At 32.5% G+C, this 14,036-nt stretch overlaps 1 protein-coding gene and 1 pseudogene across 3 annotated transcripts in view; both read right to left on the minus strand.

Moving 5' to 3' along the window:
- Nucleotides 1-14,036, minus strand: part of CNTNAP5 (contactin associated protein family member 5) — a 949,942-nt gene that overhangs the window by 250,290 nt on the left and 685,616 nt on the right. The gene's annotated exons all lie outside the window — the stretch shown is intronic.
- Nucleotides 3,018-4,221, minus strand: LOC141561762 (cyclin-H pseudogene; annotated as a pseudogene).

The raw sequence follows: 14,036 nt of genomic DNA on the forward strand, positions 1-14,036 counted from the left end.
AAACGGGGAAAGAAAAGGAAAATTTTGCAAGAGGCTGTGGAAAAGGCATATAACTCATTAAAACATAGATTGGAAAAAGAAAATAACTCTGAGAAACAGAACATATGAAATGGAAACGGTAAAGAACTGCCAGTAAAACAGAATTTTTGAATTGGAAAAGGTAAAGATTTCCCAGGAAAACAAAATTTGTGAATTAGAAAAAGAAAATAACTCCTTAAAAATTGTGAAATGGAAAAAATACTCCATTGAACAAAACAACTCATTTAAAAACTCAATTAGACAAATACAAAAAGAAATAAAAAAGTAAATGACGAAAATAATTCATTAAAAAACAGAACTGAACAAATGAACATATATTTGAGGGAAAAAAGGGAAGTAGATGAACATTATGTGAATCTTACTCTCATCAGATTTGTCTCAAAGAGAAAATATTAGATATATTTGATATACAAAGAAATTTCTTTCACCTTACTGAAAAATGGGAGGGGAAAAGTAAAAAGGGAAGGGGTAGGCCAAATAGAAGGGGATAAACAATAGTAGGGATAAAGTATAAGGAAGGGGAAGGGGCTCTAAAAGCAATGATATTCTAAAGAGGGAGGGCTGCTTTAGGAAAATGATGTGCATAAGTTAAAAACTGGGGAGGATGGGTAAGTGGGGGAAAAAAAAGAGAAAAATATAATCTGGAGATAATAAGATAGCAGGAAATAAAGAATTAGAGTTTCAACCATAAATGTGAATGGACTGAACTCTCCCATAAAGATGAGGCAGACAGCAGACTGGAATAAAAGCTGGAATCCTACAATATGTTGTTTACAAAAAAAACACATTTAAATCAGAGTGATATATACAGAGTAAAGGTAAAAAGCCGGAACAGAATCTATTATCCTTCAGATGAAGTAAAAAAAAAAAAAGCAGGGGTAGCCATCCCGATCTCAGATCAAGCAAAAGCCAAAATTGATTCATTTAAAAGAGATAAGGAAGGAAACTATATCTTGCTAAAGGGTACCATAGGTAATGAAGCAATATCAGTTCTAAACATATATGCACCAAGTGGTATAGCATCTAAGTTACCAAAGGAGTAGTTAAGAGAGAAGAAATATAAAGCAAAACTATAATAGTGGGAGATCTCAACCTTGCTCTCTCAGAATTATATAAATCAAACTATATAATAAATAGGAAAGAAGTTAAGAGGTAATAAGAACACTAGAAAAGAGGCTAGATCTTTGGAGAAAATCAAATGGAAAATACAGTTTCTTCTCAACTGTTCATGGAACCTATACAAAAACTGACCATGTCTTAGGACATAAAGACCTCAAAATCAAATGCAGAAGGCATAAATAGTAAATGAATTCTTTTCAGATCATGATGCAATAAAAACTACATTCAATAAAAAGCCAGGGGAAAATAGACCAAAAAGGATTTGGAAACTAAATAATCTCATTCTTAACAATGAATGGATGTTACAGCAATCATACACAAATAACAATTTTATCCAAGAGAATGACAACAATAAGACAACATACCAAAATTTCTGGGATGAAGCCAAAGCAATAATAAGGGGAATTTTTTTTATTTTTTTTTATTTTTAGAGGCTTACTTGAATAAAATAGAGAAACTGAAGATCAATGAATTGGCTTTGCAACTAAAAAAGCTAGAAAAAGAGAAAATAAAAAGCCCTAATCAAATACTAAACTTGAAATTCTAAAAATAAAAGGAGAGAATAATAAAAAAAAAGTTAAAAAAATGAATTAATAAATTAAGCTAAGAGTTGGTTTTATGAAAAAATCAATAAAATAGATTTTTTTTTTGTAATTTGATTAGAAAAAGGAACCAGGAAAATCAAATTGTTAGTCTTAAAAATGAAAAGGGAGAACTTTCCACTAAGGAATAGGAAATTAGAGCAATAATTAGGAGTTATTTTGCCCAACTTTATGCCAAAAAAGTTGATAACCTAAGTGAAATGGAGAAATACCTACAAAAATATAGATTACCCAGATAAACATAGGAGGAAGTAAATTTCTTAAATAGTCCCATTTTAGAAAAAGGAATAGAACACGCTATTACAGGACCAGATGGATTTACATGGGAATTCTACCAAACATTTAAAATACAATTAACTCCAATACTATATAAACCATTTGAAAAAATAGGGAATGAAGACTCCTACCAAATTCTTTTTATGACACAGACATGGTACTGATATCTAAACCAGGTAGGATGAAAACAGAGAAAGGAAGCTATAGACCAATCTCCCTAATGAATATTGATGCAAAAATCTTAAATAAAATATTAGCAAAGAGATTACAAAAAAGCCTCCCCAAGATAATAAACCATGACCAATTAGGATTTATACCAGGAATGCAGTGCTGGTTCAATTTTAGGAAAACTATTAACATATTTGACCATATCAATAACCAAATTAGAAAAAAAAAAAAAGCATAAGATCATCTCAATAGATGCAGAAAAAGCATTTGATAAAATCCAACACCCATTCCTATTACAAACACCAGAGTTATAGGAATAAATGGACTATTCCTTAAAATAATCAGTAGCTCTATTTAAAGCCATCAGTAAGCATCATATGAAATGGGAATAAACTGCAACCATTCCCATTAAAATCAGGAGTGAAACAAGGTTGCCCATTATCACCATTACTATTCAATATTGTATTATAAATGTTAGCTTTGTCAATAAGAGATGAGAAAGTGATTGAAGGAATTAGAGTAGGTAATGAGGAAACCAAAGTATCATGCTTGGGGGATGATATAATGGTATACTTAGAGAACCCCAGAGAATCTACCAAAAAGCTATTAGAATAATCTACAACTTTAGCAAAGTTGCAGGATGCAAAATAAATCCACATAAATAATCAGCATTTTTAAACATAACTAACAAAATCCAACAGAAAGAGATACAAAGAGAAATTCCATTTAACATAACTTTTGATAGTATAAAATATTTGGGAATCTGTCTGCTAAAGGAAAGTCAGGAACTATATGAGAAAAACTACAAAACACTTTTTTTTTTTAAATGAAAGGGAGTTATTTTTATTGTACAATTTTGGTCCAAGACAAACCCCATCTCTCAGTGGAAGTGATAAAACTAAAATTCAGAACTTGGGAGTCAACTTTGAATGTTCCAAGGTAACAAGTTAAAGGGAATCTAGAAAATCATCATCAGTCCATTCTTCCTCCTCCAACTTAGATTTCTTTGAGACATACTCATCATCTTCATACCCTTTCCTTTTCTTTACGTTTATATTAAATGCAAGTTCAGAACTGTGACACTTCTCTAGTTTCTGTTTTAGAGCAGCAACTTCCTCCAATCTTGGTGGTTCATACTTTTTTACTAAGGTTTTCATGCATTTCATTGTCTCTAATAACGGTGACAAACAGGTCCGATTATCTTTCAGCATGGGACTCTCTGATAAGTAACTTTCCATGTTAATTCCAGCCCTAGAAGCACTGGATAGAATGGCAATCAGAGCAATCTGTGAAAGCGTATATAAAAGGTAAGCATCTGTCAAAGCAATTCTATTCAGAAAATCATCAGCTGTTTTCCTTAAAATTTCTGGATTCTCTAGGACTGGGTAGCGAGTCTTCAAGTCAATGAGAAAACCCTCAAATGGCCGATAAGGATTGTGGACAATAAGGTGGAAATTAAGCTGCTGAATAAGTAAGAATTCATATTCCAAAATTTGTTCAAGTGCTTTTTCCTGTCCAAGTGGGCTCTCCCGAAGATTTCCAACAAATTGTGCACTAGACACATTAAATTCATCTACTTTGCATGCCAAAAATGCACAAGTGAGCATTATTATCCGAGGATGATATTCCATTACGAGTTATTGAGGTAAAAACGCTTGAAGTACATGCATGCTGTACCCACAACAGACCGTGGCATTGTAGGCTTAAATATGGAGCAGAAGTCTAATAGTCTTTTCTCATAATATTTGCAGATTATCAATTCTTCCTGAGGTTCAAGAAATACTGGATCATTTGCCAGAACCTTCCCATTGGCAACCACTTTGCACTTGAACTTGCGGTTGGCGTTGGCCTGGAGACGCCCCAGCTGCTCCTCGCTGGAGAACGTCCAGTGTCGTTTCTGGCTGCTGTTGTGATACATCCTGGAAAGCAGCGGAGGGAAAGGGGTGCGGGAGGGCCGGACAGAAGCCGGCAAAAAGAAACCGCACGCTCCTGCTCTAACCCCGGCGAGCAGAGAGTACAAAACACTTTTCACACAAATAAAGTCAGATCTAACCAATTGGAAAAAATATTAAGTGCTTTTGAGCAAATATAATAAAGATGAGAATACTACCTAAACTAATCTATTTATTTAGTGCTATGTCAATCAAACTCCTAAGAAACTATTTTACTGACCTACAAAAAATAATAACAAAATTCATTTGGAAGAACAAAAGATCATCATTAGCTCCCATGAATCATGGTAAGTCATTACATTTCATAAAAAATCTTAAGCTTTACAATGTTGCTTTTCTTTAAATTTTGCTGTTATTTTATAAATTGCTCTTTTGATTCAAGATAATAAAATCTCCAGGCATCAGCTACTCTGTTAAGCATCTTTATCTTTATCCCTTAAGATATACTTCCTTCAGAAATGCCTTATGCCAACTCAATATGGCTACCAGTTGGCAAAACTCATTGATAACGGCTAATAGCAATTATTTTCCCTAACAGAGTTCTGAAATGGCTGTACTCTTAAATGGTTCAAATACTGATTTAAATTTCTTATAGCTCCACAACAGGAGGTTCTCCTCTTCCACCAAAGTGAATTCCCATTACAGTTTCTCAATATTCCAATTATCTATTACCAATTCTCATATAACTCAAAAGTGTATATTTATAACCAAAATATTACATCTTCAATGTTAGTTCATATCAGCCAGGGAAGGCCAGTCTCTGTTGTAATTCAATTTTAAAATTATGTGATCATGATGTTTAGAGCTGAAAGGGATTTAGAACTCACATAGTTTAAAATTCTCATTTTAAATATAAGGAAACAGGCTCAGAGAAGTTAAGTAACTTTTCAAGATCATACTTAGAATGGGATTCTGATGGGCAATTTAAAACTAGGTCCTCTGACTTCGAGCACAGGTCCTTATGCATTTAATTAGTGACTGCAATTTGCTACATGGGAGACTTGGCCACCCTTGTCAAAATAGGAACTCTTTAGGTAATCCTGCTAAAAATGTGATCTTGAATCTTATAACATGAAATTGTTGAAATTGCTTGTGGAGTATTTTAAAACACTGAGATAGGGGAAGAGAGGTGGGTTCAAGGTCAAATAGTCACTCTAGTCTTTTCAAGCATATCTTAAAATGATAAAATACTTATCATCTATTCTCAGAACTACAGCCTCGGCTAGCTCAGAATGATTTTATAAGAGTCTCATCCCTGTCAGGAAAACTGCATGCCCACTCCCAGTCCCCAACCACCATCATAAGAAGGTTGTTACCAAGATACATCTTGACAAAAAAAACAAAACAAAAACAAACAAACAAACAAACAAACAAACAAACAAAAAAAAAAAAAAAAAAAAAAAAAAAAAACTGCTCTCCGGTTTTCTTTCCATGAACCAATATAGAGAAAAGATGCAGACTCATTCATTGTGTTAAAATTGATATAATACACAGATTTTCTCTCTCCTTATGAAATGGGGATAATTTTTCCTCAAAGGAGACAAAATTGTATCTATGAACTGATTTGCTGTAGCATCTCTTAACATAGTTTCTTATTTACCTAAGGACATAAAAACTTTTCCCATATGGGATAGGGACCCTCTGACTAGATGAGTGGTAGAAAACATTGATCTGATTAATGACATATTTCCATATGGATGAAAGATTTGTATAAAACACCATTGTACCTAATGTAGCACTGTTGCAAACCTTACCATGTTATGAAAAAAATAGTCTTTCATTAAATTCTCTAATGTTCCACCATCCTATTGGATGTGAGACTTAAAATGAATATACCTTTCAAAATGATATTGCTCTTGGTTTTCATATGTCTCTACTTATCAAGGAGATGATATGCATATTAGTTAAAAGAGATTCTGTGTTTGTTAAACTATATTGTAATTATTGTTTTCCTTTTTTAAAAGAAATTTCATTATTGTGAGCCAAATTGTGTTTGTAAATAACATTTTTAAAATTTCAGGCTAATTAGATCATAAATTTACAGAAGGGACCATAGAATCCACTTTAAATATTTAATTTCACAAATGAGGCCTGAAGTCCAGAAAAATTATATGACTTGATCCCATAGGGAATAAATAACAGAGACTTTCCTAACTTGAAAGAGGTATCAGTTTAATCTGACTAATAATGCAAGATTTCTTGCTGTAAAATGACCTATAAATAGTTATTATTCTGTTTTACTAATGTTAGGAAGTCACTGACCACTGAAAATGTTCAAGAAGAATTTGGATAATCTAAGAAATATCTTATGTAAAGAAATATTTATTTAAACTGCTTTCAGAAATTCAATATTTTGCTACTACATCTTGGACTAAACTTATTTTGATCTAACTAAGTCTAGAAGAGTCAAATTCTGCAATAATTTCCATGAACTATTCAATAATCAGGACAAATGATAATTGAAAGGAATTTTTAAAAAAACTGAAATGGAGGGCAAAATTAGTTTCCTAAGGCAAAAACAGACGAATTCAAAAGACAATTTAAAACTTGATGACTTTTGGCTTTTGCTGGATAGCTGGGTGCAACTATGGGCATAATTCACAAGATTACCCCCAAAACATTCCCTGAGTCATTTCCTCAAAGCAAGTCTACAAATGAGCAGGAGAGGGAAACAGATTACCTAAATAGAGCAGCCCAGTGAGGAAATAAGAAGTTTATAGAGAGATAGCAAGTATCAGCATACCAGAGAAAATGACCCACTGAAGGGCTTGTAGCATAGTATCACACAGCACTAATTAAGCTGTCATGAGACCAACAGAAAACCATCAAAGTCACTGTAAGATAGTGGTAAAGAAATATTCCAGGGGTGACATTTCTTAATATAATTTGCCCGGAAAATTAGTGCTCCCTTTACATGTACCCTATCACACATATGATTCTGTAGCCTCCAGTGATATATTGAATACAAAAGTATGCTCAGTTTGTAATGCAAGGTTATATTCCTTGCTAATACTATTCAAAATCATTTTAAAGATTTAAAGATTTTTCTTCCTGGGGGTGAGGACAGAGAGAGAGAGAGAGAGGGAGAGGGAGAAAAGCACTGTCTTAATTGCCCTTATATCTATAAAGAGATACTGGAATGAATGATTAGGAAATTCATCAGTTAAGTCCCCAGTTAAATGTCTGTTGTGAAGGACAGCTATGAATGTTAGTTGTGAAGGTTAGGTTCAGATATTAACTATGCTGTTTCATAAAATGCCTTCTGCTTTGAATTACTATCTTGTGATTGGAATGATTTAAAAACAACATTAATGGGGGCTCATGAACTGTAGTTTTTTGATGGATATTAACTCATAGCATATCTTGAATCTTTTATATATTTTAGGAATTTAGGAGTATATTATGGCAAGATTGGGGTGGGGTAGAAAGCAAAGAAATATATATATATATATATATATATATATATATATATATATATATATATATATATAATACATTGTGTGGAATAAGAGGTTATACTAAATGGTCGGTAAAGTTACTTCTCATTAAAAGATTCTACTGTTCTAAACAAGAAAATTATTACAAAAAAATCTTCATATCCTATATAAATAGGAGTTTCATAGAAAGTTAAAATTAATACAAACAGTCAATGTTAAATAAGTGCTTATAGATAAGACTTTGTGCTAAACACTATTCAAGATTCAAACTTTATAAGATATAATTGATGATCTCACATTAGGTCCACAAATCTCAGAATCTCAGCTTTTTTATTTGAAAATCAGGGCCTTATACATATATACATATGCATATATATGTATATGTACATATATAAAGAAAAAGATAAATAAAGATCTCATTGAAAAATTGAAAGTGTTATGCAAATATAAATGTAGTTGTTATTGATATGAGTTCCTGCTCTCAGGGGGCTCATAATCTAATTAGACATTGAAGGCATTGAAAAGTTATTAATATAATTTAAAGTAATAGTGCACAGTAAGGTAAATTGTGTAGCAATGCAGAATGTCCTCAATTATCTATGAATTGGGATAAGTTTTAACACTTTCTTAAGACATAAATAGGTATGTTTCAGTGATGAGAATTTCCCACAGTAATAGAATGTTGTATCCAAAAAAGTAATACTATTTTAAGTTTCTTCCCAAAGATAAATTTCATGAGATAAAACTTGGGGACTATATAATTGCCAAGAGTTTATGCTCATATTAGTCATAACCATTATATATTTTCTACAGCAAATGTGGTTTGTGACATCATTCTTTGAGTAGATTCTTTGTTGTTCTCCTGGAATAAAAACTAGATGCTGGGGATATAACATGATATACTGTATTCAACACTGACTCCTATGCTGGCAAGCACATTGCTTGTCTCCCACAATTAGACACCATTAACGTCAGCAGCCTTCTAAGATCTCAGTCAATAGGAACAAGTCAATTAAAGGTCTTTTCAGTTGACACAGGCAGCTAATGTATTGTTGAATGTCTCTCAGAATTCTAGAATCAAATTAGATAAATGAGCACTTAGAAAATATCTGGGTGTTAACAGCTTTCTCTTGCAATACAATTCAAACTCACTTTAAAGCTTTGGGGTGATGATTAAATGGTAAGTCACTCAAAATAGAGATCATTATGTTACCCAAAGTTTCACTGTGGTCATCACTTGTTAGGAATAATAGCTTCTTGAATGAAGAAGCAAAATTTCCAGTTACCCACTTTAATTGCTTCTTTCCTGAAGGGGAAAAATACACACAAAAAAATACACTTTCTTAATTGTCTCTGTGTTGATGGAAGAGACTTGTGTGCAATAGGAATGAATGATTAAGAAATTCATGATTCAACGTTCAATTTAAACTTCTGTGATGAAGAATAGATATTGGTAAGATTCAGGTAGTACTTACTTGATTTTACATATTATTGTGCCCTAATATTAGAGCATATGTTTTTATGGAGGGAAAATGTGCACATAGGTACATTGTATAATGCCAGCCTTCTTTAGTCTAAGTAGTAATAACTTTGGAGGCAGAAGATATATATTCAAATTTGATTTTGCTTCTTTTTATCTAGACCTTTAGCAAGGAATTATTCTTTCTGGAAATGGATGTTGTGATCTATCAAATGAGAATAATAACTCAAACACAACCTATTTCACAGGAATCTTTAGGGAAATATTTTTAAGGGACTCATTTTTTTAAGTGTGAAATTAATGTGTTTGATGAAATGATAGTTAATATCTTTTCTACCTCCAAATTCTACAAACCTATGGTCACGTCAAAGTTGAAAGTCCCTAGCACTCTGTTTTATATATACTTAATGCTAAAGCCATGTTTATTAAACTGATTAGAATTTTTACTTTTTTCAAATATTAGATTCTTTCTTAATCAGAACGAAAATAACAAGCAATCCATTCACCAATCCATAACAGGCCATATTTTATTTATTCTTTTTTTCTTATAGCAGCCATGAATAGACAGATTTCCTCCTTTATAAGAGATCTCCTCTCCGGGTGAGAATAAAGATGCTGAATAATGTATAAACTGACAAACTCAGCTGCAATGTTCATTTCCTTTGTTTAAATATTTTTTTTTATAATAGAATGTTCTACACAACTAGTTTAGAGTGAGGATGTAAGAAGAACTGATTGAGGTGTTTTTTTTTTTTTTTTTTTTTTAAGCCTTTATAATTTTTCAAAGGAAAATGAAAAGTCCTTAAGACACTTATTATCTTTGGCTCATTGATCCCACTACTGGTAGAATCCAAATAATTAAAAGACAGAAAAATGTTATGTAGGCCAAGGTATTCATAGGTACTCAGGTAATTCATAAAGACGCATTCTTGTTCTTTCATATAATCCCAGGATTCTTAATGTGTGTGGAGGGGGAAAGAAGGGATGAGTACCTACAGAAGTGCTGTACTCAAAAGGTCTGGCAAAGCCTATGGAGCCCATCTCAGCATAATGTTTTCAGGTGCATAAAACAAATTAATTACATTTAAATAATTATTAATTTTCTTAAAGTTCAAGGACTTCAGGTTAAGTACTTCCTGATGTAACTTTTCAGAATTAATAATCCCTCCTCCTATGCTTGATACTTCCTTTGTAATAAGGAAAAAGTATTCATAATGTAAACCACATTTCCCACTCACAATTTATAAACATTCTACGGAGAGGGAGAATGCTTAATCATGTCTTTAAAATAAGTCCAATATTGATCATTGAACAATCTGAGTTCAAAAACCCTTTTTGTTGTTTTGATTTATATTATTATAGTGATTGTGAATGCTTTTTCTCATGTTTCACTGACTTTTTTTGTTTTATTGTTTCATAATACAATATTTTATTATATACATTCTTCATAACAATTTATTAATACATACATACATTTTAGCATATATATATATATATATATATAATATTGTGTTATATTATGATATTACATTTCATTATATTATGCTATGATCTGTGTTCTGTATCGTATCATTACGTATGTATTCCACTGAGGTCAAAGACAGAAAGGCATTTCTTTTTGCTTTGAATTTTGTAGGAGGTTGGTTTAGTAATAATAGATTTTTTTGCATAATTCCAAATTTCAAAAAGTTTTCCAGAGCACTTTGACCAAATTATTCCTGTTTTAACAAATATCTTCTCTTACAATATCCTCTAATACAGATCATTTATCTTTTATCTCTTCTAATTTGCTATGTGAATTAAAATTTCAGATATTTTTTCATTTTTAATTATCTTATTATTTATGATTTAAAGCATTGTTTTTATATGACTGTTGATTTTTTTTAATTAATTGTGCTTATGAAAACTGCTCATGTGCCCTGACCAAATCCATTAGACAATGTTTTTTAATCATATATCTGTGTTGACTATACTATATAGTTTCTCTTCTAGATTTTTTATATATATATTTGTGATAAAGCTTTTTAATTTTAAAGTTAGGTATTTCAAAAATTGTGATGTCTTCTATCATTTGTTTCATTTTAAATTCTCCCCCTAATCATAATTGTAAAACATACTTCCTTATATTCTCAGGCTACATGTAGATTATTTCCCAAAAATAATTGGTTTTGATTATTCTTTCACATGTATGTATATATATATATATATATATATATATATATATATATATACATATATACATACATACATATGTATATATTTCTGTTTTCCCATCATCCTAACATTCTGTTTTTATGAATAAACTGAATAGGAGGCTGTCCAGCAATTTTCTTGGTAAAAGAATTTGCATTTTGTAAAATGTGGAAAGTTAAGTGGGTGAAAAAAAGAGTTTTGCATTGGAAAATAGTATCTTTCTTTGGCTGTATTCATGTATATATCACAATTTCAAATATTTTGGGGGGAAAAAAACATGAAAACACAAGGAATATCTTAGAAAGCATGTTAACACTAAAATAAGATATTTTTAGAAGGATTCAATCTTGCTGATTAAAGGTGCTTATACATAAGTTGGTGGTTAAAAAAAAAGGTTAAAAGATCTGATTCCTTGATTCTTGATTGATCACAGTATTATAAGAAATATAAATAAAAGAAGTTGTATGCTAAGATCCCTATTCTCTATTTGTATGATCTGATGAACTGCTAACTCTCCCTTGTTAATTAGCCAATATTCTGATATTATCAATTGAAAGGAAAATAGAATGCTATGTAAACATTTAATAATTTGAGAAATAGTGTAGAGGGCTAAAACTCTAAAAAGGTGTGCTTGAATCAGATAAGAGAGCACTTAAGGCTAATTACCTATTAAATGTGAGATAATGTTTCTATATACATATATTTAGATGAGATGGTGATGTGATGGCTCTCATAATTGGTGCTTGCTGAATGTTTGTGGTGAGGTAATCATAGACAAGGATTGGAGGGCTGAGAGAGAGAGGTCAGGGTCATTTCACTGCAGGACAAGGAGGAAAGGGGCTGAGGACTCCAGTCTCCAGAATCCAAGAGAGATCTTCGGCAAGCCATATGGCAGCTTGTTAGGATTACTAAGTGAGAACTCAGGTTGTCTGGACAGTGACAAGGTGAGAATTCAGGTTTTCTGGACAATTACAAGGTGAGAACTCAGGTTGACTTGATAGAAGGAGCAAGCTCATTGGCTGAAGTGGTTCTTCCCAGAAGCCCTTGCATTATCCCACGCCCATTCTCTGGGAAGATAAAAAGCAACAGTGGGCCTGGAAAGTGAGTCTGCCTGGAGAAGGATAAGAGCTGGAGGAGATTCAGAGCCAGGATTCAAGGAGAAGTGTCTGCATTGCATCAGGCCTGACGGGGCTCTCTGCAGAAAGGGAAGTCACTTCTCTGGACAAGAGTTAACAGCAACTACATGGAGACAACGGTTCACTACAGGAAGAAGAATCTTTATGAAAGATTTGAGTAGACACAGCAGATCTCTTCCCAGAGAGCGATCCAGCAGCTTCTGGAGACGACAGTTCGCTACAGCAGCTTGCCTGCCTACTTCACTTCTCCCTCTAAAGACCAAGAAGTTTGATTCATCCTAACTCTGACTGATCCTGAAACCTTCCAGGGAGCTAGCCAGGACATTATAAAATAGGACAGTAAAAGCAAATGGTCAGCTCTAAATTTCCATAGAGAAACATTTAATGTTGTTTTGGTTAAGCTCTGGATGGAGTTTTTAGATCTTCCACCAAGAAAAACTTAAGGGATCCAAAGCATTTTTTTCTACCCCAGTACAAATTTTAAAAGTTGAATAATTTGAAACTGAAAAGTGGTTTTTCATGAGTCATTTTTCAGTATGGTAGTTTGTTTTTTTTTTCCTGTATACATTTTAAGATTCATCCCCAAATACCATCAGCTGAGGAGTTATTTCTGGATTTACCAGTCGTACAAACTATGATAATCAGAACAGAATGTGCTATATGAAGAGAAATGGCCAGATGTGGGTCCAGGCTCAGCTTGGGAAACGGAAACACATGTTTTCTGAAAATATTGGAAGGAGGAAACAACTGGGTTTCTTAACAGTTTCAGTAACAATATTTAACAGTTAAAAAACTTTAAAAATATTCACTACAAACAACTAATAAATTAATCATCACAACACCCACCAGGTGGCATATAGCCCCATCTCACATTGGAAGCAACTGGAATCCAAGATTACTGAGCTATGCAAGGTAGGAAAGAGTCAGTGTTAAGAATATAGTCCATTTTCAATTCACTATAGTATGGTGTATGGAGACAATATGAATCATTTGACAGGAAAGAAAACCTAACTACCTCATTTTAGCTAATCTTTTACGGCCAAATCTTACCCTGATGTCTGCTAAAAACTACTCTATCCTATGAACTAACTCTTTTAGATAACTATCTTGCAACTGAAATTATATAGCAGATCAGCCAGATATCTAGATACTTCACTGCAAATGAGTCTGTCACTCTAAACTCAATTCCTGGTTTAGCACTGACCAGGAAGTCAGTAGGACCAGAGAGAAGTAAGGTGTCATGGGATAGGAGAAAAAGATTTATTAAAAACAAAAGAAGAAGAAAAACATGTTGTTATTGCTTTTGCTTGGTTATTTTTAGGTTATATTTCACTATAAAGTGAAAAAGACTTTTTTTCACCCAAACTGCTTTTTTTTTACTATTCTCTTCTTGTTTAGAACATTCCATCCAGAAAGCAACATGATGTTGATCTCTTCCTACTTTTGCATATTCTACACTCTATTTTCCTCCACATACTCTAGGATCCAATGACACTGTCCTCCTTCCTATTCCTCACATAATGATACTCTAAGTAGTTTGACTGATTATCTTCCATGCCTGAAATATTCTTTCTCCATCTTTCTGCCTTCTAGCCTCCATAGCTTCCTTCAAATATCAACAAAAGTCCAACCTT

The sequence above is a fragment of the Sminthopsis crassicaudata genome, chromosome 3 (genome assembly GCF_048593235.1).
Source record: "Sminthopsis crassicaudata isolate SCR6 chromosome 3, ASM4859323v1, whole genome shotgun sequence".
NCBI lineage: Eukaryota > Metazoa > Chordata > Mammalia > Dasyuromorphia > Dasyuridae > Sminthopsis > Sminthopsis crassicaudata.